Genomic DNA, 23,819 nt, shown 5'->3' on the forward strand with positions numbered 1-23,819 from the left:
GCTGAGGCAGGAGAATGGCGTAAACCCGGGAGGCGGAGCTTGCAGTGAGCTGAGATCCGGCCACTGCACTCCAGCCCGGGCGAAAGAGCAAGACTCCGTCTCAAAATCAAACAAACAAACAAACAAACAAAAATAAATTAGCTGGGCGTGGTGGCAGTGCCTGTAGTCCCAGCTACTCAGGAGGCTGAGGCCGAAGAATCGCTTGAACTTCGGAGGCAGAGGTTGCAGTGAGCCGAGATCGCGCCACTGCACTCTAGCCTGGCGACAGAGCAAGACTCCATCTCAAAACAAACAAACAAACTTGTACGCAGCATTATTCATAAGAGTGCCAACATGGAAACAACTCAAAGTTCCATCAACCAATACATAAATAAACAAAATGTGGTATATACATACAAGGGAGTATTATTCAGATATAAAAAGGAATCAAATTCTAGTACCTGTTACAGCATGGATGAACCTGAAAACCCCCTGCTAAGTGAAAGAAGCCAGACACAGCCAGGTGCGGTGGCTCAAGCCTGTAATCTCAGCACTTTGGGAGGCCAAGGCAGGTGGATCACGAGGTCAGGAGATTGAGACCATCCTGGTTAACACAGTGAAACCCCGTCTCTACTAAAAACACAAAAAATTAGCCGGGCGTGGTGGCGGGCGCCTGTAGTCCCAGCTACTCAGGAGGCTGAGGCAGGAGAATGGCTAGAACCCAGGAAGGCGGAGCTTGCAGTGAGCCAAGATCGCGCCACTGCACTCCAGCCTGGGCGACAGAGCAAGACTACGTCTTAAAAAAAAAAAAAAAAGGCCGGGCGCGGTGGCTCAAGCCTGTAATCCCAGCACTTTGGGAGGCCGAGACGGGCGGATCACGAGGTCAGGAGATCGAGACCATCCTGGCTAACACGGTGAAACCCCGTCTCTACTAAAAAATACAAAAAACTAGCCGGGCGAGGTGGCGGGCGCCTGTAGTCCCAACTACTCGGGAGGCTGAGGCAGGAGAATGGCGTAAACCCGGGAGGCGGAGCTTGCAGTGAGCTGAGATCTGGCCACTGCACTCCAGCCTGGGCGACAGAGCGAGACTCCGTCTCAAAAAAAAAAAAAAAAAAAAAAAAAAAAAAAAAGAAGGAGCCAGGCACAAAAGGCCCCATGCTGGATGATTTATATAAAATGTACAGAATAGGCAAATCCATAGAGAAAGACAGTAGACTACCAGTTGCCAGGGGCTGGGGGACAGAGGAGAATGGGGAATGACTGCCAGTGGGCTGCAGTTTCCTTCTGGGGTGATGTTCTAAAATTGTTTGTGGTCAATAGGTTAAAAGCCACTGACAACCAGGTGCGGTGGCTCACGCCTATAATCCCACCACTTGGGAGGCTGAGGCAGGAGACTCGCATGAACCTGGGAGGTAGAGGTTGTGGTGAGCCGAGATCACGCCACTGCACTCCTGCCTGGGTGACAGAGTAAGACTCTGTCTCAAAAAAAAAAAAAAGGAATGGGATGTAAGAGTGTGGAATGAGGTTCAGCTGAGAGATGGTCCAGAATGTGTGTACACTGATGGGAATGAATTATTAGAGGAGAAATTTATGATGCAGGAAAAAGAGGCAAACAAAGGAAAAAAGGCCAGGAGCAGCAAGAGATGACGGCATCGAGTCTGGTCCTGGAGGGGCTTCATGTGGGACAGGTGGCAAAGCCAAGCAAGCGGCACAGACAGTGAGGTTCCCTTTATTGTTGGGTTGGAGATTTACAGAGAGACCAGGTGTGAAATAGTCTTCTAAAAGAGAAAGGAAGTAACTAGGGAAATTTAGGAGGTGGCTAGGCAACACTATGGCCTATTTTTTTTTTTTTTTTTTAATGGAGTCTCACTCGGTTGCCCAGGCTGGAGTACAGTGGCGCAATCTTGGCTCACTGCAACCTCTGCCTCCTGGGTTCAAGCAATTCTCCTACCCCAGCCTCCCAAGTAGCTGGGACTACAGGCCTACACCACCAAGCCCAGCTAATTTTTGTATTTTCAGCAGAGATGGGGTTTCGTTATGTTGACTAGGTTGGTCTCAAACTCCTGACCTCAAGTGATCCACCCGCCTTGGCCTCCCAAGGTGCTGGGATTACAGGCGTGAGCCACTGTGCCAATACTATAGTCTTCTAAGAAGTTTGTGGTCACAAATTTGGCAAATTTGGGGAGACCATTTATCAATAAATGTCCCCTGAATGGCTGGTCCATGTCCAGGTAGCTGAGGCTGTCCAGAGCAACTGGCAGCCAGGATCCAGTGGTCAGGGGCAGCAAGGGCCTTGAAGACCCCATCTTCCATCCCCAGGAGATGCAGCCCTGAGCTGCTTCCACCTCCCAGTACAAGGAACGTCAAAGGAGACCCTCACTAGCTCGCAGGTAAACGGAAGGAAAAAACAAAAGCACCGGATTGAGGAGCAAAGCCAAGAGTGCCCCAAAAGGAGAACAGCAGGGACTGTTTTGGAGGCTGTAGCAGCTTTAGAGCCAATTCTCGGTCAGATCCCAGGAGACAACCGTCAACGAATTAACCTAATGAAGCACAGGAGAGCACCACCTCAGACCAGCACAGTTGAATACAACCTTCTTGGTATGCAGAGAAAAGAAATGTCAAAATAAGGCACTGAGGCTGGGGGGATGGGTGCTGCTTGCCTCTGGGACGGAGGGGAGAAGGACAAAAAATAAAGCCCCTCTCCACCCACTTACACACAGCCTGAGGACATGTCCAAAAGCTCTTTCTAAAGGCATTAAGCCACAGCCTACTGCTCCAATGGCCCGATGCTTTATGAACCTCTGAGCATTTTCGGGGGATAGCCTCTCATTTAGTATGCGCAGGAGTCCCAGGACCAGCTGAACAAGGTCAGCCAGGCGGAAGTGAAGATGCTTTAACGCCACGCCAGGTCTGATGACTTCAAGCCCAGAGCTCCTTCCACAGCCCCCACTGCCTTCCCAAAGCATTTTTCCACTAACTGGGGTACAACCATCAAAAGATTCGCTGTGTCCCAGATCCCTGCCAGCCTAGCAATCCAGAACATTCCCTGCCTCCTGGGTGGGGGGCAGCACCCAAATCAGGCAGAAGGAGTTGAGGAGGGGGGCAGGTGGTCAGTTACCAAAAGCCCCTCCCTCCCTGACAACTCAAAAGCAGCAAGGCCTGTCCTTGACCTGTCTGAGAATGGGCCACTTCACCACCCTGCTTGGTTAACTGAAGTCACTCGCATTGCAACACCCTGGCATCAGCCTCTGGCACAGACCCCTCAGTGCTACCCTTGGGACTCAGGCCCTTTCCACTCACCAGCACCAAACCCTCGGGCAGTCACTCCCTTCCTGCAGGACATCCAGCCTTGACTTGATATCTAGCTGAAATCTCAGCTCTGGTACCTCCGATGCTGCCCAGAATTTGTAGTCAGAAACCCAGAAGGCAAGAGCTAACACCCTTCTTCAAACCAAGAACGTAACTTTGGCTTTCAATGAAGTCCTAGAGAAATAAACTGTCAGTCTTCACTGGACGAGGATCGACGCTGCACCCTAACAGCCTCTTCCTGTAGGAGATAGCTCAAAGAAACAAAAGAAAAGAAAGAAAAAATAGGCCGGGCGTGGTGGCTCAAGCCTGTAATCCCAGCACTTTGGAGGACTGAGGCTGGAGGATCGCTTCAGTCCAGGGGTTGCAGCCTGGGCAATAGCGAGACCTCATCTCTATTTTATGAAAAAAGTGCTGGGATTACAGGCTTGAGCCACCGCGCCTGGCCTTTTTTTTTTGTAAAGACAGTCTTGCTATGTTCCCCAGACTGGACTTGAACTCTCAGACTCCTGCCTCAGCCTCCTGCTTCAGCCTCCTACGTAGCTGGGACTATAGGTGTGCACTACTGTGCCCAGCCCAGGCTACTTTTGTTGGTTTGTTTTTTTGTTGTTGTAGAGATGATGTCTTGCTATGTTGCCCAGGCTGATCTCAAACTCCTGTTCTCAAATGATCCTCCCAACCTGGCCTCCCAAAGAGCTGAGATTACAAGTATGAGCCACCTTGCTCAGCCCTCAGACTTCTTTGCTTTTTATTTCACCTGATACTCTTGTTTTCAAATAGATGAGTTTAATCCATTTCACTTTGGACTTATGTTACTATCTTATTTAGTGTTTTGTCTACTATTTTTTCTTTAGTTTTTTCTTTTCCTGACTTGGGTTGACATATTATCTCCACCCTCACCACCCTTTTTTTTTTTTTTTTGAGACAGAGTCTCGCTCTGTCGCCCAGGCTGGAGTGCAGTGGCTTGATTTTGGTTCACTGCAAGCTCCGCCTCCCAGGTTCACGCCATTCTCCTGCCTCAGCCTCCCAAGTAGCTGGGACTACAGGTGCCCACCACCTCGCCCCACTAATTTTTTTTTTTTTTGTATTTTTAGTAGAGACGGGGTTTCACCATGTTAGACAGGATGGTCTCGATCTCCTGACCTCGTGATTCCCCTGCCTCAGCCTCCCAAAGTGCTGGGATTACAGGTGTGAGCCACCGCGCCCACCCAACCCTCACCACTTTTTTCCCCCCTCCTGGTTTGGAAATTATACTCCTTTAGTTTTTTTAGAGATCAATCTTATGTGTACATTTTCTTGATGAAGTCTTCAGTTTTTCAGTAATGCCATTCCCTTAATAAGGCAGAAATTTGGTGTGGCTTAACAATAAAATTCTCTATTCTTATTCTTCCTTGGTAATGTGGTCAACAATTCTAGTTTTCCCTTAAAAAAAAAAAAAATCTGGCCGAGCGCGGTGGCTCAAGCCTGTAATCCCAGCACTTTGGGAGGCTGAGATGGGCGGATCACAAGGTGAGGAGATCGAGACCATCCTGGCTAACACGGTGAAACCCCGTCTCTACTAAAAAATACAAAAAACTAGCCAGGAGTGGTGGCGGACGTCTGTAGTCCCAGCTACTTGGGAGGCTGAGGCAGGAGAATGGCGTAAACCTGGGAGGTGGAGCTTGCAGTGAGCTGAGATCCGGCCACTGCACTCCAGCCTGGGTGACAGAGCGAGACTCTGTCTCAAAAAAAAAAAAAAAAAAAAAAAAAAAAAAAAAAAAAAAAAAATTAAAAGCCCATTTAGATCTGTTTTTTTTTTTTTTTTTGTCTCTATGTTTTGCCGTCTGTAGCAGACACTGTTGGCTGCCTACCAGCGGCCACTCTCTTTTTCACTTGCCAACAGAATCCTGATTTGTTTGGGCAGCTAAGGACCCAGTGCTGGCAGATGATGCAAGACTGGCTAAAGCCAACCAGAGCCAACCACAGCAAGCCTGTCCCTTTTTCACCAGGAATTGGTTTGAGGATGGACTGGCTCAGGTCAATGAGACCCAAGGGAGTATCCGCTAGGGCCATCTTGGAAAGATTTTCCTTTCCAAATAAACAGCCAGGCACAGTGGCTCACGACTGTAATCCCAGCGCTTTGGGAGGCTGAGGCAGGCATATCACCTGAGGTCAGGAGTTTGAGACCAGCCTGGGCAACGTGGTGAAACCTCATCTCTACTAAAAATACAAAAATTAGCTGGGCTTGGGGGCAAGTGATTGCAATTCCAGCTACTCAGGAGGCTAAGGCACAAGAGTCACTTTACCCGGGAGGTGGAAGTTGAGTGGGCGGAGCGGAGATCACACCTTCCAGCCTGGATGACAGTGACTGCAACAACAACAACAACAAAGCAGCAGCAGCACATGAAAAGAAAGCTTCCTTTCTCCTAGGATCTCTGTGCCTTCCTGCCTGGGATGTCGCAGGTTGATGATATAATGACTGGACCTATGGCAGCCATCTCACGATCATGAGAGACACCTTGCTCACACCTGTAATCCCAGCACTTTGGGAGGCTGAGGCAGGCGGATCACCTGAGGTTGGGAGTTCGAGACCAGCCTGACCAACAAGGAGAAACCCTATCTCTACTAAAAATGCAAAATTAGCCAGGCGTGGTGGCACACGCCTGTAATCCCAGCTGCTCAGGAGGGTGAGGTGGGAGAATCGCTTGAACCCGGGAGGCAGAGGTTGCGGTAAGCTGAGATCGCACCATTGCACTCCAGCCTGGGCAACAAGAGCAAAACTCCATCTCAAAAAATAAAAAAAAAAGTTAATTCAATTGACCAACATGTATCCACTTCTGTGCTTACTGTTGGCACCAACAACCTGATCTTTCTTCAGGGGTTTACTTTTCTTTTTACTGAAGTACATCTGTAACCATTCTTTCAGCAAAGGTCTGTAGGTGATAAAACTGTCTTAGCCTGTCCAAAAATACCTTTATTTTACCTCATTCTTGAATGATAGCTGGCTATGAAATTCTAGGTTAACAAGGAGCTTTTCTAAGACATTCTTCTATTGTTTTCTGGCACCCAATGTTGATAAGATGTTATTTGTGATCTAACTGTCAATTCTTGGAATTCTTTCTTAACTCCAGTAGTTTTTAACTCTCTTAGTCTCGTGGGGTATGGCAGCTCATGCCTGTAATCCCAGCACTTTGGGAGACCACAGTGGGCGGATTGCTTTAGACCAAGAGTTTGAGATCAACCTGGGCAACACAACACCCTGTCTCTACAAAAAATACAAAAATTAGCCGGGCATGGTGGCATGTTTCTGTAGGCCCAGCTACTCAGGAGGCTGGGGTGGGAGCCTCGCAGGTCAAGGCCACAGTGAGCCGTGATTGCGCCACTGCCCTCCAACGTGGCCTCAGAAAGCAAAATAAAATCCTACTACTGTCTGTAGTTTCACTGTATTATATCTAGTGACATATTATTTATCCTGTTTGATGTTCATGCTGTTTTTTCAAATCAGAAATTTCAAGTCATTATTTCAAGCCATTATCTCTTTTTTTTTTTTTTTTTTTTTTGAGACAGAGTCTCGCTCTGTCGCCCGGGCTGGAGTGCAGTGGCCGGATCTCAGCTCACTGCAAGCTCCGCCTCCCAGGTTTACGCCATTCTCCTGCCTCAGCCTCCCGAGTAGCTGGGACTACAGACGCCCGCCACCTCGCCCGGCTAGTTTTTTTGTATTTTTTTGTAGAGACAGGGTTTCACCGTGTTAGCCAGGATGGTCTCGATCTCCTGACCTCGTGATCCGCCCGTCTCGGCCTCCCAAAGTGCTGGGATTACAGGCTTGCGCCACCGCGCCAAGCCATTATCTCTTTAAATATTATTTCTAGGCTGGGCACAGTGGCTCATACCTGTAATCCCAGCATTTTTGGAGGCCTAGGCAGGCAGATCACTTGAGCTCAGGAGTTCAAAACTAGCTTAGACAACATGGCAAAACCCCATCTCTATAATAAAAAATAAAAAAATTAGGTGTGGTAGCGCACGCCTGTGGTCCCAGAAAGTCAAGAGGCAAAGGTGAAAGGATGGCTTGAGGCTGGGCATGGTGGCTCACACCTGTAATCCCAGTACTTTGGGAAGCCAAGGCAGGTGGATCACCTGAGATCAGGAGTTCACAACCAGCCTGGCCAACACGGTGAAACCCTATCTCTATTAATCACACAAAAAATAAGCCGGGCATGGTGGCAGATGCCTGTATTCCTAGCTACTCAGGAGGCTGAAGCAGAAGACTCACTTGAACCCAGGAGGAGGAGGTTGCAGTGAGCTAGGATCGAGCCACTACACTCCAGCCTGGGCAACAAGAGTGAAACTCTGTCTCAAAAAAAAGTTAGCTGGGCGTGGTGGTGAGTGCCCACAGCCCTAGTTACTTGGGAAGCTGAGGTGGCAGGATCGTTTGAACCAGGGAAGTCAAGGCTGCACTGAGCCATGATCTTGCCACTGCACGCCACCCTGGGCAACAGAGTGAGACTCTGTCTCTATAAAAAATAAAAAGCTGACCAGGTGTGGTGACTCACGCCTATAATCCCAGCACTTTGGGAGGCCGAACTGGGCAGTTCACCTGAGATCAGGAGTTCGAGACCAGCCTGACCAACATGGAGAAATCCTGTCTCTACTAAAAATACACACACACACAAAAATTAGCCGGGTGTGGTGGCGCATGCCTGTGATCCCAGCTACTCCAGAGGCTAAGGCAGGAGAATCGCTTGAGCCCAGGAGGCGGAGGTTGAGGTGAGCCAAGATCATGCCATTGCACTCCAGCCTGGGCAACAAGAGCGAAACTCCATCTCAGAAAATAACAACATAACATAACATAACATAACATAACATAACATAACATAACATAACATAACAAAACATAACATAAGCTATAGCCCCAGGAAATGGTCAGTAGCAACTTTTCTCAGGCTACTGTCCAACCTGTGCATTCAAGCAACTTCCTAGCTCTAATTCCATGCTCCAAGTGTAACACTTTATAGCTCTGTTATCCCAAATTTCTGCTTCCAGATTCAGAGACCAGCAGGTCCGCTCTGAGCCCGGCTTTCTTCCTTGAGTTCCTGTCTATTTCTCATCCACAGGGATATTTATCATGCTGAGTGTGGTGGGGGGTAGAAAAGCGGGGGCGTGCATGAATATGTTTTTAGAATTTTATCTTTTATGTATTACTGCTATGTGTTTAGAGTATAAATTTACAGTGCCATCTTGACTGGATGAATTGGATTTAACTATTCGTACCAGGAAACTGGGCATCCCTGCCAATACTAATCTCTTGGGAACAGGTATCAAACCATCTCTAACAAGATTCATAGAACTCTAGCCAACACAGTGAGGGAAGGAGACTGAGATACCCTGGGGTCAACTGATTGAAAGGCCCAGTTGAAACTGCTCTCCCATTCCCACTGCTACCTTCATTGCAGTCCACAGAGGGATGGGATAGGTCGTGCAGACATGCAAACGGGATCTTTCAGATGCGGTCTGGGCAGGCCTTCCCTGACCCAGGTAACACGGGACTTCAGTCTCTTCCACACCATTTGCTCATTTCAGTCTTTCACCTGACTAGTGAAAACTGCACACTGGCCATATAAACACCCCAGTGAAAGGCCCATCTGACTCTTTAAGTCCCCAGTTTGCCAACACAGGCCCAGCCTGAAGTTCCACTGAAAATCAGAACAATTAATTCAGGAACCAAATTCTAGTCTAAACTGTTACCAAGAAGCCAAGCAGGTTATTTTTAATTTCCAGGTCAAGTTTCTGTTTATTTTTGAGATGGAGTCTCACTCTGTCATCCAGGCAGTAGTGTGATCTCGGCTCACTGCAAGCTCCGCCTCCCGGGTTCACGCCATTCTCCTGCCTCAGCCTCCCAAGTAGCTGGGACTGCAGGTGCCGGCTACCACGCCTGGCTAATTTTTTTGTATTTTTTAGAAGAGACAGGTTTTCACTGTGTTAGCCAGGACAGTCTCGATCTCCTGACTTCGTGATCCGCCTACCTTTGCCTCCCAAAGTGCTGGGATTACAGGCGTGAGCCATCGCGCCCGGCCAATTTTTCTATTTTTAGCAGAGATGGGATTTCGCCATGTTGGCCAGGCTGGTTTTAAACTCCTGACTGTTAGGGACAAGCTGCCCCAGGCCCCCTCTGCCACAATGCAGTTGACAGTTATCCTGAATACTCTGCAGCTGCATTCCTGAACCCTTATCTAGGCGCCACAGCAAGGTCACCAAACTTACTAGATTACAGCCCTCCAGGCGGCACGGGGAAAGTCATGAGAAACGTGGATAAACCTAAGTTATGCCCTCTTGTAAATTCCTGTTTTCACAAGATAATATATTGTAAGCCAGTCATGAGATAATATATGGTAAAGTTAACTGACAAACAACCCCAGGGTCTCTCTCCCCCATATAAACCCCTCATTTTGTAAGCTCAGGGCTGTCTCCTCTGACTGTGGTGGAGCAGTAGCCCGGCAGGTTAATAAACTTATTCACTTGACCTTGGGTCGGTCTCTCTCGGTCGGTCTCTCTCTCTCTCTCTCTCTCTCTCTCTCTCTCTCTCTCTCTCTCTCTCTCTCTCATCCTCTCTCTCGCCCCCCTGCTTTCTCGTCCTGTCTCTCGGCTAACCTTACACTGACCTTAGGCCTCCCAAAGTGCTGAGATTACAGGCATGAGCCACCTTGCCTGGCCAAGAAGAAAGGCTATTTTGTTTCTTTTAATTAGAGACAGGGTCTCCCTCTCTCCCCCAGAGTGAAGTGCAGTGATGTGATGACGGCTCACTGCAACCTCAAACTCCATGGCTCGAGTGATCCTCCTGCTGCAGCCCCCCAAGTAGCTGGGAGGCACATGTCACCACACCTAGCTGATTATTTTATTTTTGTAGAGATGGGGTCTTGCTTTATTGCCCAGGCTCCAAGGTTCTTTCTTTCTCTCCCCCTCCCTCCCTCCCTCCCTCCCTCTCTCTCTCTCTTTCTTTCTTTCTTTCTTTTCTTTCTTTCTTTCAGATGGGCTCTCGCTCTATCGAGACTGGACTGCAGTGGTGTGATCTCAACCCACTGTAACCTCTGTCTCCCAGGTTCAAACGATTCTCCTGCCTCAGCCTCCTGAGTAGCTGGGACTACAGGCGCACACCACCACGCCCGGCTAATTTTTGTATTTTTAGTAGAGATGGGGTTTCACCATGTTGCCTAGGCTGGTCTCAAATTCCTGACCTCAAGTGATCCACCCACCTCGGCCTCCCAAAGTGCTGTGATTACAGGAGCGAGCCAATGTGCCCAGCTTCCAAGATTCTTTAACAATCAAAAGGAAGCAATCCTACCTCCACTCTCTTCCTCCTCGATGATCTCAGCGCTGGTTACTGCTGACCACCACTGTGATTTCCAGTTTTACCTATTTCTTTCAGCTGCTAATGTATTTCAAAAGCATGAGATGGGGTGCCCTTATTCATGCAGCCGAGGTCAAGATCCTTAACATAAATAGCATTCAGAGATGCCCAAACCTGGTTCTCCCCCAGCCTCATCTCTTATCAGACCCTACTCTCTAAGGTTTACAAACTAATTTGGATCCCAAGCCAAATCTGGCCCACATTTATTAAGATTCTACACTGAAACTAAAAAGACATGTATGTGTCTCTCACTTATAAACCCTAAGAACTCTCAGGGTACAGAGACAATGCTATTTAATTCCTCATCTCCGTACCACTGCAGCGCCTAGCACTGTCCTGCATATAGGAGGCATCGATAAATGCTTGCCCAACTGAGTGTATCATCTCTCTACATAAGCCCAGGGCTATAAAAATCAAAAGAAATGATGGTTATAAAAAATGCTTTGAAACTATTATTATGAATTACATAAGTATGCATATTAAAGTGATAATTATATTCTGCCCCCACTTTTCCATTTCTGACATTCTACAAGTGAGAGCTTTCCCTAACTTCTCTTGGACCACCCAGAAACATGAGGCCTCAGGTACAAACCAGATTGAGCAAATCCAAGCTTGTGGGAAAGGGGTGTGCGTGTAAAGCTGAAGCAGCTGCCTGACCACAGCAGGGACAGTGGAAGCGTGCTACTCTTAAGGGCCCGGCAACAGACATCCGCCACAGCTGCTGACCTGGAACTCCTGCAGCTCACTCCCCTAAGCACCGCAGGCTGCAGTTCTCCCAGCTGGGGCTTTCCAGATCGCTCACCCGTTCACCTCGGCTCAAAGCATCTCGAGATGAAGAAAGTGCCTAGCAGAACTTGGATTCACATTGTGGGTTTGCCACTTGTCAGCTATTGACCATGTAACTTCTCTCATCGTCCTGATCTATGCAATGGGAATAGCGCCCATCTAGAAGGGGTTCCATGAGGATTACATAAAGGCACACATAAAGCTCTAACTCCATGGTTATGGTCCTGGGTTGGGCAGACTGAGGGCCATAGCTCTGCAGGAGCCCCATGGCATCACAAGGCACAAACCCCTCCCGCACAGCCCTCACTCTGGCTCCACAGCACCCCAGCCCTGCTCCACCTTCTCAGCCCCCGCTTCTCACAGGAACTCGCCTCCCTGGGGCCCCACTCCCAGCAGGCACCAGCCTCCAGGAAGGTTGCGGTTTCAGGGCCAGCTCTACCTTGGTTGATCCTCGCCCCTAGACCCAGCAGAGGAGGGTGTGTGTCCATCCTATGGAACATGGTCGTGACCCTTCCCCAGCCCCCACTTTAGCACACCCTGCAGAGCAGAGGCCTGACCTGAGGTGGTTCTAAACAGCTCCCTGAGTCTTGAGGCCAGAGAGCCACAAGGCAGGAACAAGATTCTAGAATATAAAGTTATTATAATAAGGAGTTTCTCTGCAGAGCCAAAAGCCTCAGACATTAACAGAGACAGAAGAAGAGTGGAAGACCCTGAAGGTAGGAGACAGGGGGAGGAACCCAAGTCTCCAGGGGAGACTTCTGGAGGAAGTAGGAAGTGGGATAAATAAACGGTAGCCCAGGGGAAGCCAGAGAGGGTCTGGAGAATGTGGGGTGGCATGGCATGGCTGGGGGGCGGGGGGAGTGTTAGAAGTTCATCTCCCAACCCTGCCCTCTGATGGCCTCCAAGGGGCCATTAAACTGGACCACATATCTCCCAGGGTGAAGGGACTAAGGTGCTGACAGTCTGCTCTGATTTCCTTTCAAGACAGGATTCAGAACGCCAGGTAGCTTGGCTGCTCATCACTGCTTATGATTCTGATCTTGGTCACGCCGCGGATGTATAATAAGGAGCCACTGAGGAGCTGTCAGGGTCCTCTGTTTCCTTCTGCGCTCATCTGCATGTCTGGAGTATGCTTTGAATCACAAGAGAAAAACACAAGATTTGCGTGTTCTGCCAACAGTTATTGATCGACACCAGGCAGTGGCAGCCAGACTGGGAACAACCCTCATTGACCCGTTAGCCAAGCCCTTTTTCCTACGGTCTGGTGGGTCCTCTCAGGAAACAATCAGGCCAGCTTCCTCCTCTGTCAAGGAGCACAGCGGTGGAGCTCCTGTTTTGAGGACTTCCTGCAAGCCCTCCAGCCTACCACAAAGTCAGGGCTCCTTGGCTTTGACAGCTATCCTTCCTCCAGGAGGGCTGCCAAGGTATCAGGGGCAGCTGACCTCAGAGACTGGCATCCCAGGGTCCCAACTGGAGACTTTCCCCTCTCTAAGGAGGCAGAGCTAGTGACAGGAATACTAAGCACCAGCAGGGCACTACTGCTGAGGGCAGAGCTGGGGCTTCAAGGAGGAAAAGGCAGACGTAGTCCTCTACTTAAAGCCCCCCTCGGCGAGCAGGACCATGCTCCCTGCCAAACTCACCCTCATCAAAGTGGGCCTTCCTTGACCTTCACAAAACATGGATCAGTCCACTCCTTCCCAAGCCCTGGCTTCCCCAGATACATAGACACGCTCTAGCCTGGTTGTGGAGGACCAGGTTGGGTGTGAGAGGGTTAGAAGAGAACGTCTGCGCACTCTGCTGTCCTCTCCAGGAGAGGGGTGAAAGGGAAGCAAAGTGAGCGATTTCTCCAGGTAACCTTCAACCTTCTCCTCCCCTACCCACGCACCTGGGGCAGGAAATCAGCTGGTGGCAACACAGCCCCCCACACCAGAGGCTTCCTGGAACAACCCCGAGCAAGGGCACACAGCAGGAAGAGGAGACTCCAGGGCAGGGACACAAACGCTCTCCTAAGGAGCCCAGCCAGGGCGACTCACACAAAGTGGCAGGGAGGGCAGGGCATTCCCTCCCCCTCTCCCAACTCTTGGATGTCAACATCAAGGGTGGACCATGGCAAGGGACTCTGGTCTGGTTCCTACCCTCCCTCCACTATAAGCTCCGGCAGGCTGGCCACCCTGGAAAAGGCTCAGGCCTGCCAGATCCCCAGCAGGGGCTGATGGCAAGGGGCTAAGCTAGGGTACCTCCAAGTCCCACCCATGCATACCAAGGAAAAGAGGAGATATGCTCTGGAACCTCCAGGCCACAGTCTTTGTGGCCCAGAGTTGAAGGACTGGACTTAAAAATCCACCATTGACCGGGCGCGGTGACTCAAGCCTGTAATCCCAGCACTTTGGGAAGCCGAGACGGACGGATTACAAGGTCAGGAGATCGAGACCATCCTGGCTAACACGGTGAAACCCCATCTCTACTAAAAAATACAAAAAACTAGCTGGGCGAGGTGGCGGGCGCTTGTAGTCCCAGCTACTTGGGAGGCTGAGGCAGGAGAATGGCGTAAACCCGGGAGGCAGAGCTTGCAGTGAGCTGAGATCCGGCCACTGCACTCCAGCCTGGGCGACAGAGCGAGACTCCGTCTCAAAAAAAAAAAAAAATCCACCATCTATCCCCAGATCCTGTGAGGGATGTGAGAATAGGGGAGAAAATACCAGGAGAGAGGTCACAATCCAACCACCAGCACTGCGAACCCGCAAGACAGGGAGCCAGGCAGCAGAGGAAGTGACTGCTTCAGTGGAAAGGAAAGCTGCAAGACGGGGTCTGTGGAGTCACTGCATAGGCAGAGGCCCTCTGCAAACCAGAGGGCAGTGGCACAGTGACCCGGCTGGCATACTGAAACAGGCTCAGCCCAAAGCTCCAACACACAGGACAAGCTAAGCCCCTGAGAATCTTGCTGAGAGATTGTGGGACATGAGGCCCTGGGGGTGCAGCAGCCTCTGGTCTCAGAGGCTTTCCTGTCCCAGCCTGGTGGCCAGAGGTCGGAGCAGCTCGCTCGCCTGGCTAGTGCTGGCATCACACTCAAAGGTACAGGTGAACACAAGGTTCTTTCTCATCATCAGCCCCAGTCACAGACCTCGCCTCCTCCACTGGGTTGGTATGGCCTCTGCCTATAACCTTTCATCCTCCTGCCTAGCCAAGCTACCAAGGTGGGGTGTCTGCCAGAGCCACTGGGGCCAGGCACTATGGTGACAGCAACAGTCCAGGCTGCAGGTATGGAGGCCTACTTTGTACCAGGCAAATCCCTCCAAAGGGCTCCTAAGTTATCAGTGGGGTAGAGACACCACAACTGACAATTTGGCCCCCCCTTCCTTTTTTTTTTTTTAGACCAAGTTTTGCTCTTTCACCCAAGCTAGAGTGAAATGGCATGATCTTGGCAACCTCCGCCCCCGGGTTCAAGTGATTCTCCTGCCCCAGCCTCCTAAGCAGCTAGGATTATAGTCGCCCACCACTATGCCTGGCTAATTTTTGTATTTTAGTAGAGACAGGGTTTCGCCATGCTGGCCAGGCTGGTCTCAAACTCTTGAACTATGGCGATCCGCCCGCCTCAGCCTCCCAAAGTGCTAGGATTATAGCCGTGAGTCACCACTCCTGGCCTTGACCCCCTTCTTAATCTATCCTGCCCCCACATTTCCCTGTGAGGCAGTGGTTCTTTTGATTTCTTGGGACTGCAAGTGGACACCTGGAATGAAATGGGCATACTGCACATGCCCAGCAAGCAGCAGCCTCGAGTCACATCTGGCTCCTGGGCCCCGCCCAAATGCTAAGCAGGACGCAGAGCTGACACCATAGGCTAGAAACTGAACTTTTTGGCCAGGATCTTATCTACTTCCTTCATTGACATGTGGTGGGGCTTTTTTTGTGCCCCGCTCCAAACTTAGAACAATCTTTTCCCCAGCCTACCCAAAAAACTTCCATCAACCAGGCCAACTTCTTATCAGTTTCTATTCTTGTGACCCAGTGGGAGGAAGGAACCAGGTGGGGAGACTTGTATAGTTTCTGCCAAGATCAGATGTTGGAGAAAGCCTTTTGCATGGCAGCTCATGGGCTAAACTGGCCTGAGCAGTATGGCAAGAGGTAGGTCATATTCCAAGGCCTACTTGGAACAATACTACACTCCTAAAAGGTCCAGTCACATAGGTGCCAATCACCTGGGAGACCTAGGGAAACAGGCATCCCTCCCTCCACCACCACAACCAGCAGCCCTGGGTAGAGAAGAGGGCAGAACAGAGATCTGACCACAGGGTGGTCAAGTAGTCTGGAGAGGATTCCTGGTGGCACGGGTCCTAGAACACAACCTAGACAGTGGACAAGCCAGCACTCGGAGGCCAAAGAGCCTGGCAAAAGGATGTGCAGAGGTCTGCTGGCCTTGGAGGTGGTTATCTCCTGGAAGGGGAATAACACGGCCGGGTCCGAAAGCCCTGGAAACAAACCAGTAACTTGTTCTTTGTGAGCCAGGCTGTTTTTATTCTTCACACACCCTATCTTTAGCTTTCTTTTGTTCTCCTTTTATATTTAGTAATGTCTTTTGGAAAGGTCAGCCTGTGGCAGCTATGCTCATGGAAACTCAAGGAAGGTGTTTGCATCCATGCTTGGACCACAAGACTAAAAGGAAGTCATGTCCCCCCGCCTAGCCCTCCAGAGTGAAGGTACAGAAACACAAAGGAAAAGACGGAGGGAACCAGAGGTGGGCCCCTTGCTCAGCTGCTGTGTCCTCTGGACACTTCCTGTCCAACAGGGACCCTGGAAGTTCCAGCTAGGAAGAGAGGTCACTGAGAGCCCATGGCCAGCTTAGTGCCATCGGATAACTTCCAGCACCAACCCTGCAGGTGGCTTTGGGAAGCATCGCTGCCCCACACCCTGTCACTAAGGTTCAGCCCTGGGAGATGGGCTGGGGAGGACAGTGCCCTGAGAGCCCAGCACACACCTGCCTTCATGTGTCCCGAGCTCCAGCTGAGCAGTCTTCCTCTTTCCTGAGGAGCCGACTACTGCTGTGACCTACTCAGGCAGGGCCCCTGGTTGCTAGGGAATCAGTTCACCACCTCTGGAAAGTGGCACTATTGCTGCTGTGAGTAGGCCCAAAGTGGGCCTTTCCCTGGCACCGCCTCTGAGCCTCATTCCTGGTGAGAAAAATCAGGGCGGGGGAGGCCAGGGGCCCTCCTTGGTCCCTGCTGCCCTTCCTCATGGACTGACCTGTCCTCCTGGATCTGGTCTAAGCTGAGTTATAAGCTCCCTGCCAAGACAACATCCATTGTGCCATGCACTGCTGTTGTCAAGTTTGGGGGGATGTGGAAAGGAGGGATACACAGACCTTGGTCCATTACAGTGGCCCCCAGGGAGCTGTCTTTGTTGTCTGGCTTTATTACATAGCTTGGGGTTACACAGGCATCGCCCACATGATGGTGCTATCAGGGACTGGGGCTGTGAGGAGGTGGGGCCCAGGGCCCGCTTTCAAATCCCATCAGTCTTTGAGACAAGGTCTTACTCCAGCCCAGGCTGGAGTGCAGTGGTGGGTTCATGGCTCACTGCAGTCTTGACCTCCTGCCTGAGCCTCAGCCTCCTGAGCAGCTGGGACCACAGGTGCGCACAACACCATGCCTGACTCTGCTTTCAAGCCCCTTGTCTCCCCATTGTGAGGCTAGGGCATCCCCACCCCACATGTGGTTAACTCATGCCTATGAGTTACCATTTTGTTTCTTGTTATTGCTTGTTTTTGTAAAGCCAGGGTCTCGCTATGTTGCCCAGGCTGGTCTTGAACTCCTGACCCCAACCCTCCTGTCTCAGCCTCTGAAAGTGCTGGATGGGCCTGAGCCACCATGCCCAGCCTGCACTAACATTTCACAGTGAATGATGGACCAATGCCAGAGGACTTTGATTCCAGGACTGGCTGTGCTCAATAGCAAAGCAGCTGTGTGTCTGGGCAAATCATACCTCTCTGGGCCTCAGGTCCTCCATTTGTAAAATGAGCATGCTAATGCCTACCTACTAACCTCACACACTCCCTGCAAAGATTAAATAAGCAAAGACTGTAGGCTGTGGAGTGCTATATCCCCAAGTAACATTGAGTTTCAGCCTCACAGAGAGGAAGGAAACAGGGACGAGAGGCGACACTATGGCTAAGCCAAAGGGAACAGGTGTGTGAGAGACGGGACTAGGGGACCAGTTAGAACCGGCCTCAGGCATAAACAGGCAGGGTGCTCTGAGCACCGAGCAGGAGAGGCAGACAGGTCAGTCTGGGCTGGCAGACAGTTTGGGAGAGAACTGGCTGTCAGCAAACATCTGAAGGGCAAAAGGAAAGACACAGGAGGGAGAGGCTCAGAATGAAAGAGGCATCCAGTCCAAAACTTCACTCCCGAGAACTCAGGAGCTGGTGAGCACTGCCCCAAAGTTCCCAGGCGCACCAGCATTTTGTTAATATACACATAACACCATGCCCTCAAAGAGCCCAAAGCCCTCATAGGGGCAGCCTTGACCTCTGGCACAGAGACTGCCGCAAAGTGACTCACCTGAGGTAAGAAGCCTGTGTAAGACCGAACTGAGGTCTCCTCTTAAGTCAGATACTCAGAGCCCAGAGCACACTGCTGAGCTCTTACTACAACACCCCACTCCTGGCTTTGCCAAGCTGAGTCAAATACCTGTCCCCTCACAAATTGGAGGTGACAGAGAACTGAGTCCAAAAGAGCGCTATTTTTGTTTTTCTGTACCTGAAACTGGCACCACTGTCCTGGGCATTCTCTTCCAAAGAAGGAGACAGAGAGGCAGCACGACTTGCCCCAAATCTCTCAACAGAATCCAGAAAGCACAGCCACACCAGAGCCACGTCCTCATCCCAGTGCCAGCAAGAAACAGCACAGGAGGGTAGGCATTCAGGAAGCTGATGTCACCGAATGTCTCCATCTCAGACAGGACCTAGCCACACATAGATCTCCCCTGGGCCATTAGGAGGAAGGGACCATTTGCCATAAAAATCAACACTTTAGGCTGGGTGTGGTGGCTCACGCGTGTAATCCCAGCACTTTGGGAGGCTGTGTCGGGCAGATCACCTGAGGTCAGGAGTTTGAATCCAGCTTGGCCAATGGTGAAATCCCATTTCTACTAAAAATACAAAAAACTAGCCGGGAATGGTGGCACACACCTGTTGTCCCTGCTACCGGGGAGGCTGAGGCAGGAGAATCGCTTGAACCTGGGAGGCGGAGGCTGCAATGAGCCAAGACTGAGCTACTGCACTCCAACCTGGGTGACAGAGAAAGACTCCATCTAAAAACAAACAAAAAAGTCAGTACTCCATACTGGAAAGAGCCTCTTGCCTGCACTTCAGACAACCTGGGTTCTTGCCTCAGTTCTTCTACCTCCTGGTTTGGGGACCTTGGGCAAATTTCTCAACTTTCACTTCCTGATCTGCAAATGGAATGACTCAATGATTTTTTTTTTTTTTTTTTTTTTTTTTTTGAGATGAAGTTTCGCTCTTGTTGCCCAAGCTGGAGTGCAATGGCGCAATCTCGGCTCACCACAACCTCCACCTCCTGGGTTCGAGCGATTCTCCTGCCTCAGCCTTCTGAGTAGCTGAGATCGCAGGCATGTGCCATGATGCCCAGCTAATTTTTTTTTGTATTTTTAGTAGAAACAAAGTTTCTCCATGTTGGTCAGGCTGGTCTCGAACTCCCAATCTCAGGTGATCTGCTTGCCTCAGCCTCCCAAAGTGCTGGGATTACAGGCGTGAACCACTATGCCCGGCTATGACTTAACGATTTTAAGTTCCATTTTACATTCTAACATTCAATTTTTAACAAGGTAAATTAATAAATGGCAACAGAACTACAGCAAAGCATGGTCTCACAGGTCAAAATGGTACCTACCACTACCTCAATATATCACTTATTATTATTTTTTTTTTTCCTGAGACAGTCTCACTCTGTCACCCGGGCTGGAGTGCAGTGGCACGATCTCAGCTCACTGTAACCTCTGCCTCCTGGGTTCAAGCAATTCTCCTGCCTCAGCCTCCTGAGAAGCTGGAACTACAGGTGCACATCACCACACCCAGCTAATTTCTGTATCTTTATCAGAGACAGGGTTTCACCATGGTGACCAGGCTGATCTTGAACTACTGACCTCAGGTGATCCGTCCACCTCGGCCTCCTAAAGTGCTGGAATTACAGACGTGAGCTGCTGCGCCTGGCCTATCACATCTTTTTTTATGTTGACCAGGCTGTATTTGAACTTTTGGGCTCAAGCAATTCTTCCACCTCAGCTTCCCAAGCAGTGGGGACTACAGGCATGTATCACCATGCCCAGCTCAATACAAGACATCTTTATCATGAACAACAGGTCTTTGGGGAACCATCTCTCCCCAGCTGCCATCTCTGTGCCCTGTAACCCAGGCTTGGCCAATCAGGGCACCAATGCACCCAGCCACAGTGCCTGGTTCAGGTTTGGACACAGGCTCCATATCAGAGTGAACTCAGGACTCCAGAAGGCACCTTGAGAAGAGATGCTGAGAGGAAAGAGGCCTGTGCTACGAGCAGGCACCTTCCATCACGTGGGAACCAAGAGCGGCATTATTTTCCCTGTGTGTGGCCAGTCATACCCACAGGCACCTGAGTCAAAGGTTTCCCTTACATCAAAGGGCACTTCAAATTGGATTTTTGGCCAGTATAATTAAAGAAGTCCAAATGATACAATCTTACACTACGTGCAACCATTTTCCATTTCATTTGCAAGAACTTTATTTTATTTTCTATCTTTTTTCTTTTTTTTTTTTTTTTTTTTTTTTTTTTTTGAGACGGAGTCTTGCTCTGTCGCCCAGGCTAGAGTGCAGTGGCTGGATCTCAGCTCACTGCAAGCTCCGCCTCCCGGGTTTACGCCATTCTCCTGCCTCAGCCTCCGGAGTAGCTGGGACTACAGGCGCCCGCCACCTCGCCCGGCTAGTTTTTTGTATTTTTAGTAGAGACGGGGTTTCACCATGTTAGCCAGGATGGTCTCGATCTCCTGACCTTGTGATCCGCCCGTCTCGGCCTCCCAAAGTGCTGGGATTACAGGCTTGAGCCACCGCGCCCGGCCTCTTTTTTCTTATTTGCTTATTTTTGAGACAGAGTTTTGCTCTTGTTGCCCAGGCTGGAATGTAGTGGCGCAATCTCGGCTCACTGCAACCTCCACCTCCCGCGTTCAAGCAATTCTCTTGCCTCAGCTTCCTGAGCAGCTGGGATTACAGGCATGCACCACCATGACTGGTTAATTTTGTATTTTTGGTAGAGACGGGGTTTCTCCATGTTGGTCAGGCTGGTCTCGAACTCCTGACCTCAGGTGATCTGCCTGCCTCAGCCTCCCAGAGCGCTGGGATTACAGGTGTGAGCCACCATGCCTGGCCAAGAACTTTATAAAGCTACTTACTTGGCAGGGCACGGTGGCTCACACCTGTAATCCCAGCACTTTGGGAGGCCGAGGCGGGCGGATCACCTGAGGTCGGGAGTTTGAAACTAGCCTAACTAACATGGAGAAACCCAGTCCTCTACTAAAAATACAATACTAGCCAGGCATGGTGGTGCATGCCTGTAATCCAGCTACTCAGGAAGCTGAGACAGGAGACTCACTTGAACCCTCGAGATGGAGGTTGTAGTGAGCTGAGACCGCACCATTCACTCAAGCCTGGGTAACAAGCGCGAAACTCCGTCTCAAAAACAAAAACAAAAACAAAAAAAAACCACTACTTACTTGACATCTAATGCAGAAGGGCTGCCCTGAACCTGCCTCTAAAATCCCTATCCTTGATAAATCGACCTAGCTCAGAGGCCCACAAGGGCAGAAGTGATCTGGGTACTGATGTTCAGGGATTCCTGGCAGTGGCTCAGTTCTGGCCAGGACTGAAGTCCTTCTCCAGCCAGAGAACTGCCCAGACACATGGATGGTGAGGGAGACCGTGACTGCATGGCCTTCCGGGGTGGTCTGGAGTAAAAACTGCCCACCATCAGAGTTCCCCAACCACAGGGAAGCCTCAGCAGGGGAGGGTGCCATGCCTTTTGCTGTCTAGGAGTACCTTGAACCAGCTGAAGTCGTCAGGAAAAAGGAACATGACCGTGAATACAGAACGTAACAGGAAGTTAAGATCCCACATTTCATTTCTCATCTTGTAATGCACTATGGGGGCCAAAGCCTTTTTTTTTTTTTTTGAGACTGAATCTCACTCTGTCACCCAGGCTGAAGTGCAATGGCACAATCTCTGCTCGCTGCAACCTCCGCCTCCCGGGTTCAAGCGATTCTCCTGCCTCAGCCTCCCGAGTAGCTGGGACTACAGGTGTGTGCCATCACACCTGGCTAATTCTTTATATTTTTAGTAGACATGGGGTTTCACCAGGTTGGCCAGGCTGGTCTTGAATTCTTGACCTCAGTCAATCCACCTGCCTCAGCCTCCAAAGTGAGGGGATTACAGGTGTGACCCACCGCACCCAGCCTTCAAACGTGTTTTTTCTTTCTTTTTTTTGAGACGGAGTTTCACTCTTGTTGCCTAGACTGGAGTGCAATGGTGCAATCTTGGCTCACCACAACCTCTGCCTCCTGGGTTCAAGCGATTCTCCTGCCTGAGCCTCCTGAGTAGCTGGGATTACAGGCATGCACCACCACTCCAACTAATTTTGTATTTTTAGTAGAGACGGGGTTTCTCCATGTTGGTCAGGCTGGTCTTGAACTTCTGACCTCAGGTGATCCACCCACTTCAGCCTCCCAAAGTGCTGGGATTACAGGCATGAGTCACCACGCCTGGCCCAAAAGTGTTTTTCAACCTTTAAGAATTATCTCTGAATTTTCTTTTTCTGTTTTGTTTTGTTTTATTATATTATATTTTATTTATTTTATTTTATTTTATTTTATTTTATTTTATTTTATTTTATTTTATTTTATTATTATTTATTTTGAGAAAAGGTCTCGCTCTGCTGCCCAGGCTGGAGTGCAGTGGCGCAAAAATGTTTCACTGCAGGATTGACCTCCCAAGCTCCAGTAATCCTCCCACCTCAGCCTCCTGAGTAGGGGGACCACAGGTATGTACACCATTCCCAGCTACTTTATAAAATATTTTGTACTGACATGGTCTCCCTGTTTCCCAGGCTGGTCTCGAACTCCTGGGCTTAGGCAATCCTCTTACCTCAGCATCCCAAAGTGCTGAGATTACAGATGCAAGCCACCATACCTGACCATCTCTGGCTTTTCAAATGGTGCCAGCCACGCCCCTAAACACCAGATCCATCTGTCCCACTAATTTCTGGACGCTATCCTTTAGACGATATACCTTAGAGGTATCCCAAAAGTATCTCAAACTCAACCTGCTCCAAACGAAACTCATGCATAATCCAAGCCCCTCAAACCCAGTCTTTTTTTTTTTTTTTGAGACGGAATCTCGCTCTGTCGCCCAGGCTGGAGTGCAGTGGCGTGATCTCGGCTCACTGCAAGCTCCACCTCCCAGGTTCAAGCAATTCTCCTGCCTCAGCCTCCTGAGTAGCTGGGACTACAGGCACCCGCCACCACGCCCGGCTAATTTTTGTATTTTTAGTAGAGACAGGGTTTCACCATGTTAGCCAGGCTGGTCTCAATCTCCTGACCTCGTGATCCGCCCGCCTCGGGCTTCCAAAGTGCTGGGATTACATGTGTGAGCCACCGGGCCCGGCCAAACCCAGTCTTCTTTCTGTATTGCCAATTTCTGGGAAAGGAACCCCCTTCCATCTAACTCTGAACCATAAGAGTCATATGTGAGCCCTCCTTCCTCAATCTCTCACAGCCAATCTATTACAAATCTCAACTAATTTTTACCACTGAAATGTCTCTCAGATCTTTCAATTTCTTGCTCTGTCTACAATCATCACTCCATCCAAGGAAATGTCATTCTTCACCTCCAGCAGCCTCCTAACCACTTAAGCCCCAGATCTACTAAACAGACCCCCTTCAACTCCTTCTTCATAGGGAAGCCAAAGTGGTCTTCACATAAGCAAATCTCATCAGATCCCCATCTCTAATTCCTCTCAGCACAAAAGCCAGACCTCCCAATGTTCTGGGCTAAAGGCGGAACTCCCCAAAGGCCCCAGGTCTGGCTGGCTGGGCTGCAGGATAACCCTGAGACCAAAATGGAAAGGAAAGGGTCTGGAAGTCACTGCTCCATCCACAGCCCTGGCACCACTCCTGGGGAGGCTTCAAACTCCTGAGTCAGGCTCAGAATGAGCTCAGTCTTGCCAGGTTTGTCCCCTCCCCCAGTGCACAGCTGACCGCAGATGGGAAAGGGAGCTGGTGGCCAGGCAGGGGAAACCCAGCTGGGCCAAAGCCAGGGGCTGTGTATTTCAGCAGG

General features: G+C 50.2%; 1 protein-coding gene across 2 annotated transcripts in view; it reads right to left on the bottom strand.

Moving 5' to 3' along the window:
- The window catches only part of ST3GAL2 (ST3 beta-galactoside alpha-2,3-sialyltransferase 2), a 60,864-nt gene that overhangs the window by 26,492 nt on the left and 10,553 nt on the right, over positions 1 to 23,819 (bottom strand). The window contains exon 1 of one of the 2 annotated variants that reach the window (XM_030924911.1): positions 18,004 to 18,573. The exons of the other annotated variant lie outside the window; for it this stretch is intronic. The gene's annotated coding sequence lies outside the window, so the exon portion shown is untranslated. Of the gene's footprint in view, positions 1 to 18,003; positions 18,574 to 23,819 lie in introns of those variants that run through there. 2 annotated transcript variants of the gene reach the window in all.

The sequence above is a fragment of the Rhinopithecus roxellana genome, chromosome 20, assembly GCF_007565055.1.
Source record: "Rhinopithecus roxellana isolate Shanxi Qingling chromosome 20, ASM756505v1, whole genome shotgun sequence".
Classification (NCBI taxonomy): Eukaryota; Metazoa; Chordata; class Mammalia; order Primates; family Cercopithecidae; genus Rhinopithecus; species Rhinopithecus roxellana.